Source organism: Diplotaxodon limnothrissa, linkage group LG13 (genome assembly GCF_057381915.1).
Source record: "Diplotaxodon limnothrissa isolate DT_005_m linkage group LG13, D_limnothrissa_male_GT1.1, whole genome shotgun sequence".
In the NCBI taxonomy this organism is placed as follows: Eukaryota; Metazoa; Chordata; class Actinopteri; order Cichliformes; family Cichlidae; genus Diplotaxodon; species Diplotaxodon limnothrissa.
This window is the reverse complement of record NC_140608.1, coordinates 15,323,225-15,336,210: the sequence shown is the minus strand read 5'-3', so window position 1 is coordinate 15,336,210 and position 12,986 is coordinate 15,323,225. Positions and strand designations below refer to the sequence as shown.

The window sequence follows — 12,986 nt, the reverse complement described above, 5'->3', positions numbered from 1 at the left end:
TGTGAGTGATAATATCAATATCATATACAAATATTTTATGCAAATTCAAACAATTTATATAAAAACAGAGGTTTGACCGTTTCCGTGTCTGCAGCTTTAAGATATGTGCTAACTCAATGCCACAATCTTCTCAGGAGCGGATATCTCAGCAAATCCCTCCCAAGGTTCAACGCTCAGAGAAACTGCAAAAAACCCAAGAGCTACATCTCAGACTCCTGCAGGCCACTGTCATCATGTTCGGTTTTCAAGTTCATGAAGGTACAAGAAGAAGATTGAAGATCGTATCAACTGACAAGGATGGTAGGTCATGCATCAAGGTGTTGCAATACTTCTACCCGAATGAAATGCAGTGGCGGGACCTTAAGAGACCTGTGCATAAATGAATCCCAGCAAATTGCATAAAGACCTTTGAAGGTCTACTGTATATGCACATCACTTGTGCTTCTGCTAACATTTTTGTGGTGACAGAACTATTTAAAAATCTATTGATTGCCATCTTCAAGAGAATCTCCAACATTTGGAAATCCTCTGATTGACTGAGAAGCTGCATGAAAAAATCAATAAAAAGTTATTTTTTGCTCTGTATTTGGTGCAGAGCCTCAGTCACGCTGTGCATAGAGGCTGGATGCAGGGGGAAATAGTCAGCCAGTATCTATACCATCAAAGGTGATTCTCAGTTGGAAGTTTTCATAAATACATGTTGTAACTTGTGTTTTTGGAAATATGCAAAAAAAAAAAAAAACCCTTGAATAATAAGACAGCAATTTCAAAGCAGTTTTTGTGTTAAAGGTGATTTTGATCAAAAGAACTGCCTTTACTCAGTGCTGTAAGATAAGATAAGATAGAACTTTATTAATCCCTCGGGTGGGTTCCTCTGGGAAATTCGATTTCCAAAAAAAGCACAGCACCGACAGAAGTTACAGAGTTATACACACACACATATATATAAATACAGAGACAATATAAATAAAATATACGAAGGGGATAAATAGAATAAATAGGAATAAAAATAAAAATACAAGTGAATTGCACATTTCAAGTATTGAGTCTATTGCACCGTTGACTATTTACAAAAGTATTGCACAAGGTATTGTACAGTGAGGTGAAGAGGCACTACAGCTTAGTTGTTCCCTCCTTTGTCCTCCTGTTTCCCCTCCCTCTCCCCTCCAGAGAGGAGTTAAACAGTCTGATGGCGTGTGGGACAAAGGAGTTTTTAAGTCTGTTAGTTCTTGTCTTTGGGAGAAGCAACCTGTCACTGAACAGACTCTTCTGGTTGTTAATGGCCGTGTGCAGAGGATGCCTGGCATTGTCCATAATGTCCATCAGTTTCTTTAATGTCCTTTTCTCTGCCACTGTCACCAGAGTGTCCAGCTTCATGCCGACCACAGAGCTAGCCCTCCTGATCAGTTTCTCCAGCCTGGATGAGTCCCTCTTTGCTGTGCTGCTCCCCCAGCACACCACAGCATAGAAAAGTACTCCAGCAACCACCGACTGGTAAAACATCCTCAGGAGCTTCCTGCAGATGTTAAAAGACCTCAGCCTCCTGAGGAAGTACAGTCGGCTTTGGGCTTTTTTATACAGGTACTCTGTGTTGCATGACCAGTCCAGTTTATTGTCCACCCACAGCCCGAGGTACTTGTACTTGTTGACCACCTCCACCTCCTCCCCCTCTATCTGAACCGGCAGTGGACCTGCTCTAGACCTCCCGAAGTCCACAACCAGTTCCTTAGTCTTTGAGGTGTTGAGTTGCAGGTGGTTTGTGTGACTCCATGCGACAAAGTTCCTCACCAGACTTCTGTACTCCTCTTCCTGATCATCCCAGATACACCCCATGATGGCTGTGTCGTCTGCAAACTTCTGAATGTGGCATAATTCAGAGTTGTAGCAGAAGTCAGAGGTGTACAGGGTGAAGAGAAGAGGGGACAGCACAGTTCCCTGTGGTGCTCCTGTGCTGCTGACCACTGTGTCAGACGTGATGTCCTTCAGCCTGACGTACTGTGGTCTGTCGGTGAGGTAGTCGGAGATCCAAGCCACCAGGCAGGGGTCCACCTCCATCCTGTTCAGTTTTTCTTGAAGCATACAGGGCCGGATGGTATTAAAGGCACTGGAAAAGTCAAGAAACAGGATCCTGACCGTGCCTTTTCCCCCATCCAGGTGTGAGTGGGCTCTGTGTAGGAGGTACAGGATGGCATCCTCCACTCCGACACCCGCCTTGTATGCAAACTGTAGTGGGTCCTGGGCATGTTGTACCTGTGGTCGGAGGAGGTTGAGGAAGAGCCGCTCTAGAGTCTTCATAAGATGTGACGTCAGTGCCACCGGTCGGAAGTCATTCAGCTCATTGGGCCGGTTCTTTTTGGGGACCGGGACGATGCAGGATGTCTTCCATAGGGCGGGCACTCTCCCCAGTCGCAGACTGAGGTTGAAGACTCGTTGTAGCGGCTCCCCAAGTTCAGCAGCACACGCCTTTAGCATCCTAGGACACACCTTGTCTGGGCCTGCTGCCTTTCTGGGGCGAAGCTTCCTCAGTTGTCTCCTGACCTGATCCACTGTGACACTGGGAGATGTTTGGGAAGAGGGGAGGGGGGGAGATGTCTTGCTGCTGAGAGAGGGATTGGAGGAGGGGGGTGTCATGGTGTCAGGAAGGGGGGGAAGCGAGGGAGGTAGGAGAGTGGGGATTGGACTCTGTAGTGAAGGTGAGGGTGGGGGGGTTGTGGGCTGGTCAAACCTGTTGAAGAAGTTGTTGAGTTCGTTTGCCTTCTCCACAGTCCCCCCCACTGTGCTTTTCTTGGTGTTGTGGCCTGTGATGGTTTTCACACCATTCCAGACCTCCCTCATATTGTTCCTCTCCAACTTCTGCTCCACCTTCCTCCTGTAGGTGTCCTTTGCTTCCCTCAGGCAGCGTTTCACCTCCCGCTGTGCTGCCTTCATCTCCTCCTTCACTTTGCTCCTGAAAGCCTTCTTCTTCATGTTGAGGACAGCTTTGACTTCCTGTGTTACCCACGGTTTGTTATTAGGATAACACCGTACCGTCTTAGCAGGGGCGACCGTGTCCACACAAAAGTATCTCTGGTTTACAAAAACAAGAATCTAAATGAGACAAATTTGGAGCTGTTGAAAGATTTACCTCTTCCCTATTGACTAGCTACCACCCACTGCTTCTTCTCTCCAGTGCAGTCTGACTAGTTCTTTTTTCTGCTAAAAGGACAGACATTAAATCAATGTCTATTTTCTTACCCTTTCTTTAAAAAAAAAAAAAAAATAGCAACACTTTCTATAAAGTTCACTCCTGGGTAGCTGACGTATTATGATGTGTGATCACATAAATCCATACCTATGGAGAAATATCTATCAAAAAAAATTTTTTTCAGAGTACCTGTAAAAATCAATGTTTGTTTTATATGACATATAAAGTAATTGTTTCCATGCTTATCAGAGATATTGTTTGCTTGATTAATCTTTAAGTTTATTAAAACATTTCTTTTCTATATGGGCACATATTATATGCATACTGAAAAACCAACATCATTATCCTCAATAAACGCAATCTAAAAAGATTTGTAGCTTTGTAAGTTTTGTGTCTGAATTTTCAGGAAAGAGACTGTTTGGTGTCAGAGATGTAAAATTCACTGAAAGTCAGTCTAATTGTTCAATACTGAGTGTTGAATTTTATGTTGTCTCATTACAGGAAAAACATCATTTTTTCATCATTTTTCATGCAGGATCATTACACTGTCAAACATGATGAACAACAGAAAAATGCCAGGACTACCAACCATGCATTCAAAAATTCTGCTTCATATCCGAAAATATGTGTAAGTTTTCCTTTTTATCGACAACATTCACACGTATTTATATATTCCTTAACAAGCGTAAGCATCACTGCTTTAACATAACATAGCAATTAACCCTGTGCTACAGGAATTTAAATGATGTGATTTGGGGCATTTTTAAACTTTTGATATTTTAAATATTTCATGGTTTCATGAAAATTTGAAATACAGATCGATTTAAAATGTATAAACAGCCTATCTGATATTAATAATGTTTCAGAGGTCAGAGAAAGTGTGGTTTTTTGGGGTTTTTTTAGCTTTTACCACATTTGTTTTTGCATTTGAATTTATTTATTTAAAAGGGACAGTGCAGTTTAACATAGTTTGGCCTTACAGTCTGTCTTACCTTAAGTTACAGCTGCCTTCACTGCTATAGTATATACCAGAAACACCTCCGTAACTAACATCTATAATATCCCTATTAATTCATGGCAAACTAGTGCATTTAAAGTGGTAGTAGTAGACTTTGTGTGGGATCCGCACATGTGTTTCCCTAGACTCTCTGAAACGGCAACTCAGGAGTCTTTATAGTTCCCCACCTCCCACGCACTCTTTTCTTTCAATCTCAGCTACTTTGCATTTAGCTTGAAGTCAGTTTGTGAGGATTTTAGGTTCTCTGACCATGTGTTTTTGAGTTTTGGTGGTTTGGATTTATTTTTGAGTTTGTGAAAATAATTGATATTCTAGTTTTGGTGGTGTTTAGTCTTTTGAGTTTAATGTTATTTTCTTATTGCTTCTAAGTTTTGTTTGTTGTGGGTTTATTTTTTTATATACCTTGGTTCTTCATCCTCTCCTGTGTCTCATCTCTGTGCAGTCAGCCTTTGTCTCTGTGTTTGTTTACCTTTGGTTTATGTCTACTTATAGGTTCAAATCAAGTTCGTAGTCTGTAGTCTTTGTTTATACTCTGGTTCTTCTTCTTGGCCTTGTAATATTTAGTTGGCGTCGTTAGTGATCCTATTGTTACCTCAGTCTTGTCATAATGTCTATCTGTTCTCTCTGTTCTGTATCCGTGTTTATTTTCTGCCCATGTAAATGTGGCGTGTCTTAGTTGAAGCTTCAGTATTACTTATACTTTGTGCTAGTCTCTCTTGTCTCGTGTGCATTGTGTTAAATTTACTTCCCTAGTCTACTTATTTCTGATTTGCTCCCACTGTCTTTCCCACCCATTATGCTGTCTTAGCCTAGTCGTGTCATACTGTTCGCCCAATCTTTGTTCCCGGTATTAATTTTCCTTTATATCTGTGTTCTCACTTTCACAGATTGACATAGACCTTCAATAAATGATTGTTTTAAGTTTCAAGCCTGCCTTTGACTCTGCATTGGTGTGCTTGAGTAGTAATACGATGGCACCTGTCCAAGATGGCGGCCAACCAAACCGGTTTGACAACCGGTTTGACCGGTTTCGTGCGTGTGCGCATGCGCGTTCAGTAATACGATGGCACTAGTCCAAGATGGCGGCCAACCAAACCGATTTGACCAGTTTCGTGTGTGTGCGCATGCGCGTTCAGGTGTGGAAATACCACAGGGGATCAGAGGGGTTATATGAGTTTATGTGTTTTTAACGGGGTTTTAATTTAATCAAACCATAGGGTTTTTAATTAAACTATTTTTATCACTTAGGTGTATCGCAACATTCAGTTATGCATGTGTTCTTAAAAGCAATTCTTTGTTTCTTGTTTCATTCTTGGCGGAGTGGAAGCTGTTTTGGTTCACAGTGCGCCTTAACAAAGAGGGTGTGCTCTAGTCAAAAGTGTTGGTAATAGTGTTTTAATCACACTAATTTTCTAAATCTGACAATGTCTCAGCTTGCAGTGAGGCATGCATTTTATTTTATAAATGGCACAAATGGGAATTTCTTCTGAATGGGTGATGTCAGCATGTTCACAAGCGTTTCATTTAATCAAACCCCTAGTTTTAATTTAACTAGTTTTTACACATCTACTGGGGTTTCTTTCCAGGGTTGATGCGATCATTTTATTTAAATATCGGGATTTCGGAATGTTGAACTAAGAGTGAGACAAAGCCAGCCAGCTAGTTTTTAACACAGTAAATGTTACAAATAGCATTCAGTCCTTTAGAAAATAAATGCTATAAGCAGCCAGTATCGCTCTTTTCAAACTAATCGTCTTTTAAATACACTCATTTTGTGATTCCGGTGTCACACCTTGCACCGATGCAAGCATTTTATTTAATTAAAAACGGATCAAACGGGCCATTTCTTCTGTAAGGGGTTTCATGGTTTCAGAGTAGTTTTTAACACAACAGATAGTCGCAAATAACATTCAGCAAACGCTACAGTGATACTTCTAAAACGCTGCACACAATGTCGTCTTTTCACCCAAAGCAGCCAGTATAGCTCTTTTCAAACTAATCGTCTTTAAATACACTCATTTTGTTGACAAAGCCAGCCAGCTAGTTTTTAACACAGTAAATGTCACAAATAGCATTCAGTCCTTTAGAAAATAAATGCTATAAGCAACCAGTATCGCTCTTTTCAAACTAATCTTCTTTTAACCCTCTGATGGTCATAGTCAAAAAAGGGACCATTTTGGGTCCCGACGACCGTAAAAGGGTGTAAATTCTGACGACCATGCAAGAGTTAAATACACTCATTTTGTGATTCCGGTGTCACACCTTGCACCGATGCAAGCATTTTATTTATTTAAAAACGGATCAAACGGGCCATTTCTTCTGTAAGGGGTTTCATGGTTTCAGAGTAGTTTTTAACACAACAGATAGTCACAAATAACATTCAGCCCTTTAGAAAATAAACGCTACAGTGATACTTCTAAAACCAGTCGCCCAGACCCGCTCCAACTTTTCAACAGCTGGCTAATTGTTTGAATTTGTTCAGGATTGTAAAAGCCCACCGTGGGTATCACTAGTTGAGAGTACCATGCGAACAAGGGCCCAGCCTATTGTTTAAAGTGGCCGGTATTGGCTCTTTTTGTAATTCCTCGACAAGGTAAATGGGGCAGGTGTACCAGTCGGGTGGCGACCCCGCCTATTGTCTGAAGTATCGGCTCCTTTGTAATTCCTTGAGAAGACAAAAGCCCTGAAGGGTCTCATTTAAATTGATTGGAGACATACCTTTTCTTTTTGGAAACACCCACCCTATATAAAAAAAACACGCTCAGAGCCCGAAACCCTGAGCCATTTACGCCTCAAGATTCGCTGCAGAGCACACCATTTTCTTTGCGATCATCAACACTAACATCGTTCTTTATAACATGGCCATCGTAAACGGTAAGTAAAACAAAACCTATTATTGGATTTTTAAAAAGTGTTATGTTAACATATTATAGGATATTCAAACTATTTTTTTTCCCTAAAACAAAAGCTTAATTTTTAGGAGTTCGGGAGAACGGCCCAGGGCCCTTTTCTTTAGAAACGGGCGCTTTTACAGCTGGAACTAGTCCTCTAACAGGCACAAGGTGTGTACAGCATTACTGGATTTTAAAACGTATGTATGTTTTAAACTAGCGATTGTTTTAAATTATGTAATAACGTTTTTGTTTGTTCCAGGGTTAACAAACTGAGCAGGAAAACATTCAGACACCGCGACCACAGAGCCCAACCTTACATCAGGTGTGTATACAACGGGATGTATAGTTGTGTATTATTTTTTTCAAAAGAAAAAAAAATTAAAAAGAGGTTTAAACAATTACAAATGTTCTAAACTGACCGTTTTACACCTACAGAGCCACGCCAGAGAACCGGGTGTGTGGAGAAGCAGGACCATCCCGAATAACGCACACTACAAGGTAAGCATAGGCATATATAAATTAGATAAAAAGAGATAGAGAGGGAGACACGCTTATTCAGTTTGAAATGGGTACATGTATAAAATGTTTTAACACATGTCTATCTATCTTCACAGACTGCAGAACAGCACCCCTCCTCATAATGATCAGGACACCGTACGATTCCAGACGTTTTTGGAATGTTTAAGCAGTATCGACCTCCCAGAACAACAAAAACCTGGAGCTTTGTGCAACAGTGGAGAGTCAGAACAGATCTTCATCAGCGAACCTGCAACACCCCCGAGTGAGTGGCTACCTCGCGATTTCTCTGATGTTTTTGAGTACAGTATATCAGATTTTGATCTAGTTCATATACCCACCACCCCAGAATGTGACAGAAATAGCATTGATTCACACATAGATTTCGAAGAAGGCGGCATAACAGACTCTCAAATATCACCGGCGTATGATGCTTACATGAAGCTTCCAGACGCTCAGCCTGCTGAACAGAGTCATATAGCTTCAATAGCTGATAAATTATGTTTGATTGAAGCTAGACTCAATCAATACCACCAAGAAGCACAGGTACAAAGGCAACAGTTTACCAAATTCATAAACAAAGTGTGTAGTACATTAGACAACATCTGCTATGTTCTATTTAAACCCAGATTCCTTTTATAGTTTGCAGTGAAATTTCTTAAACCATTGTTTAATGGGACAGAAGTACAAGTCACTCTTTACTAACACACTGTAGATAAGTTTATTGCTGAACGACACAGCTAGCAGTCCCACACACTCTTTAGATTTTTGAAGTTTTGTGTGTGATGGTTTTGCCTCTCACACCTTACCCCTTTCTCCCAGTATCACAACAGTATGACTCCCAAAGTACGACTCAGTAAACAAACAAGGACTCTAAACTCAGAACAGAAAGATACAGTTGAAAGATTAGTGATATCTTTTATGATGCGTAATAAACTACACCCTCTTCTTCTCTGTATTTATGTTGTTTGTGTGCGTGCGTGCGTGCGTGCGTGTGTGTGTGTGTGTGAATGCCTTAGAAGTCAAAGTATACATTAGCCATACTTACAAAAACATTTTTAATTTCATTTAGAACTGAGATTCTAAGTTGTAAGCAGAAATCGTATGCTCAACCAGGAGTATGTTTCCCCACTTTCACAATGCTGAGGCATCAAATCCATGATCCAACAGATGGTTTGTCACATGTGGGCGAGAAGGGCAAGCCAACCCTTACTTACACAACCTCACACACTATAGATTTTTAAAGCTCTTGTGTACAACGGTTTAGCTAAAGATATAACTTCTACTTTTGATAAAGATCACTCCCTCTGCATATTTCTTAAGAAATGAAGTGTCTTTACTGGGATATTTATTGTCAAACTATGCGATTTTCCAAATGTGTGTGGAGTAAAATGTTGTGACCAAGAATCATTCAGGATTAACAACACAAACTGTTTTGATAGCAGAAACAGTCTGTCTTATAGTTCCCATACTTTACCGCTAGTTTTACAAACACATTCTTCTTCATATCGGTTTAATTGGTTTTTTATGAAACTGATTTTTAATAGTACAACCAAGGTCTAACTTTTCCTAGCTCCCCAGTATAAATGCAAGAATTTTGCAGACTTTATTGAAACTGTCACAATTTAACACTCAATGCCATAAACAGAGTTGATCCATGTTTCTATGGACAGTGTTTCATACATCAACAGCTCTGAAAATCACTTTTAAAGTAATGTAGAACATGATCTCTCTCACTCTCAGCGTCTCTAAAAAACCCAGCAAACTGACAATCACCTCTAAACAAGGGGTCAGTTTATAGGCTTTTTGTTTGTTTGTTTGTTTTGTTTTTTATCAGCCGCAACACCATGTAATGCATGGATGTTAGACTCTTTCACCAGACCATGTTGCTAGCCCAACCACCAGGCTCAGGGTCTCTGAACTCTAACCCTGGCTCTGGCTGCCAAATGTGCCTCTGACCCTCTTGTGCCTGTTCACCACCAGACTAAGTTTGTACTCTCACCTACTAACATTATTTTATTACAGGGCAATATTCAGCTAGGTTACTACTTTGACTTTCTGTAATAAAATAATGTTAGTAGGTGAGAGTACAAACTTAGTCTGGTGGTGAACAGGCACAAGAGGGTCAGAGGCACATTTGGCAGCCAGAGCCAGGGTTAGAGTTCAGAGACCCTGAGCCTGGTGGTTGGGCTAGCAACATGGTCTGGTGAAAGAGTCTAACATCCATGCATTACATGGTGTTGCGGCTGATAAAAAACAAAACAAACAAACAAACAAAAAGCCTATAAACTGACCCCTTGTTTAGAGGTGATTGTCAGTTTGCTGGGTTTTTTAGAGACGCTGAGAGTGAGAGAGATCATGTTCTACATTACTTTAAAAGTGATTTTCAGAGCTGTTGATGTATGAAACACTGTCCATAGAAACATGGATCAACTCTGTTTATGGCATTGAGTGTTAAATTGTGACAGTTTCAATAAAGTCTGCAAAATTCTTGCATTTATACTGGGGAGCTAGGAAAAGTTAGACCTTGGTTGTACTATTAAAAATCAGTTTCATAAAAAACCAATTAAACCGATATGAAGAAGAATGTGTTTGTAAAACTAGCGGTAAAGTATGGGAACTATAAGACAGACTGTTTCTGCTATCAAAACAGTTTGTGTTGTTAATCCTGAATGATTCTTGGTCACAACATTTTACTCCACACACATTTGGAAAATCGCATAGTTTGACAATAAATATCCCAGTAAAGACACTTCATTTCTTAAGAAATATGCAGAGGGAGTGATCTTTATCAAAAGTAGAAGTTATATCTTTAGCTAAACCGTTGTACACAAGAGCTTTAAAAATCTATAGTGTGTGAGGTTGTGTAAGTAAGGGTTGGCTTGCCCTTCTCGCCCACATGTGACAAACCATCTGTTGGATCATGGATTTGATGCCTCAGCATTGTGAAAGTGGGGAAACATACTCCTGGTTGAGCATACGATTTCTGCTTACAACTTAGAATCTCAGTTCTAAATGAAATTAAAAATGTTTTTGTAAGTATGGCTAATGTATACTTTGACTTCTAAGGCATTCACACACACACACACACGCACGCACGCACGCACGCACACAAACAACATAAATACAGAGAAGAAGAGGGTGTAGTTTATTACGCATCATAAAAGATATCACTAATCTTTCAACTGTATCTTTCTGTTCTGAGTTTAGAGTCCTTGTTTGTTTACTGAGTCGTACTTTGGGAGTCATACTGTTGTGATACTGGGAGAAAGGGGTAAGGTGTGAGAGGCAAAACCATCACACACAAAACTTCAAAAATCTAAAGAGTGTGTGGGACTGCTAGCTGTGTCGTTCAGCAATAAACTTATCTACAGTGTGTTAGTAAAGAGTGACTTGTACTTCTGTCCCATTAAACAATGGTTTAAGAAATTTCACTGCAAACTATAAAAGGAATCTGGGTTTAAATAGAACATAGCAGATGTTGTCTAATGTACTACACACTTTGTTTATGAATTTGGTAAACTGTTGCCTTTGTACCTGTGCTTCTTGGTGGTATTGATTGAGTCTAGCTTCAATCAAACATAATTTATCAGCTATTGAAGCTATATGACTCTGTTCAGCAGGCTGAGCGTCTGGAAGCTTCATGTAAGCATCATACGCCGGTGATATTTGAGAGTCTGTTATGCCGCCTTCTTCGAAATCTATGTGTGAATCAATGCTATTTCTGTCACATTCTGGGGTGGTGGGTATATGAACTAGATCAAAATCTGATATACTGTACTCAAAAACATCAGAGAAATCGCGAGGTAGCCACTCACTCGGGGGTGTTGCAGGTTCGCTGATGAAGATCTGTTCTGACTCTCCACTGTTGCACAAAGCTCCAGGTTTTTGTTGTTCTGGGAGGTCGATACTGCTTAAACATTCCAAAAACGTCTGGAATCGTACGGTGTCCTGATCATTATGAGGAGGGGTGCTGTTCTGCAGTCTGTGAAGATAGATAGACATGTGTTAAAACATTTTATACATGTACCCATTTCAAACTGAATAAGCGTGTCTCCCTCTCTATCTCTTTTTATCTAATTTATATATGCCTATGCTTACCTTGTAGTGTGCGTTATTCGGGATGGTCCTGCTTCTCCACACACCCGGTTCTCTGGCGTGGCTCTGTAGGTGTAAAACGGTCAGTTTAGAACATTTGTAATTGTTTAAACCTCTTTTTAATTTTTTTTTCTTTTGAAAAAAATAATACACAACTATACATCCCGTTGTATACACACCTGATGTAAGGTTGGGCTCTGTGGTCGCGGTGTCTGAATGTTTTCCTGCTCAGTTTGTTAACCCTGGAACAAACAAAAACGTTATTACATAATTTAAAACAATCGCTAGTTTAAAACATACATACGTTTTAAAATCCAGTAATGCTGTACACACCTTGTGCCTGTTAGAGGACTAGTTCCAGCTGTAAAAGCGCCCGTTTCTAAAGAAAAGGGCCCTGGGCCGTTCTCCCGAACTCCTAAAAATTAAGCTTTTGTTTTAGGGAAAAAAAATAGTTTGAATATCCTATAATATGTTAACATAACACTTTTTAAAAATCCAATAATAGGTTTTGTTTTACTTACCGTTTACGATGGCCATGTTATAAAGAACGATGTTAGTGTTGATGATCGCAAAGAAAATGGTGTGCTCTGCAGCGAATCTTGAGGCGTAAATGGCTCAGGGTTTCGGGCTCTGAGCGTGTTTTTTTTATATAGGGTGGGTGTTTCCAAAAAGAAAAGGTATGTCTCCAATCAATTTAAATGAGACCCTTCAGGGCTTTTGTCTTCTCAAGGAATTACAAAGGAGCCGATACTTCAGACAATAGGCGGGGTCGCCACCCGACTGGTACACCTGCCCCATTTACCTTGTCGAGGAATTACAAAAAGAGCCAATACCGGCCACTTTAAACAATAGGCTGGGCCCTTGTTCGCATGGTACTCTCAACTAGTGATACCCACGGTGGGCTTTTACAATCCTGAACAAATTCAAACAATTAGCCAGCTGTTGAAAAGTTGGAGCGGGTCTGGGCGACTGGTTTTAGAAGTATCACTGTAGCGTTTATTTTCTAAAGGACTGAATGCTATTTGTGACATTTACTGTGTTAAAAACTAGCTGGCTGGCTTTGTCAACAAAATGAGTCTATTTAAAGACGATTAGTTTGAAAAGAGCTATACTGGCTGCTTTGGGTGAAAAGACGACATTGTGTGCAGCGTTTTAGAAGTATCACTGTAGCGTTTGCTGAATGTTATTTGCGACTATCTGTTGTGTTAAAAACTACTCTGAAACCATGAAACCCCTTACAGAAGAAATGGCCCGTTTGATCCGTTTTTAATTAAAT

The 12,986-nt window shown here is 40.2% G+C and overlaps 1 protein-coding gene and 1 long non-coding RNA gene across 4 annotated transcripts in view; both read right to left on the bottom strand.

Moving 5' to 3' along the window:
• The window catches only part of mlip (muscular LMNA-interacting protein), a 65,525-nt gene that overhangs the window by 8,400 nt on the left and 44,139 nt on the right, over positions 1-12,986 (bottom strand). The gene's annotated exons all lie outside the window — the stretch shown is intronic.
• On the bottom strand, positions 11,304-12,221 carry LOC146620078 (uncharacterized). Its single transcript, XR_014906675.1, has 3 exons — positions 12,044-12,221; positions 11,714-11,952; positions 11,304-11,597 (listed from the first exon to the last, which is right to left on the bottom strand). It is a non-coding gene; the product is annotated as an uncharacterized LOC146620078 (long non-coding RNA).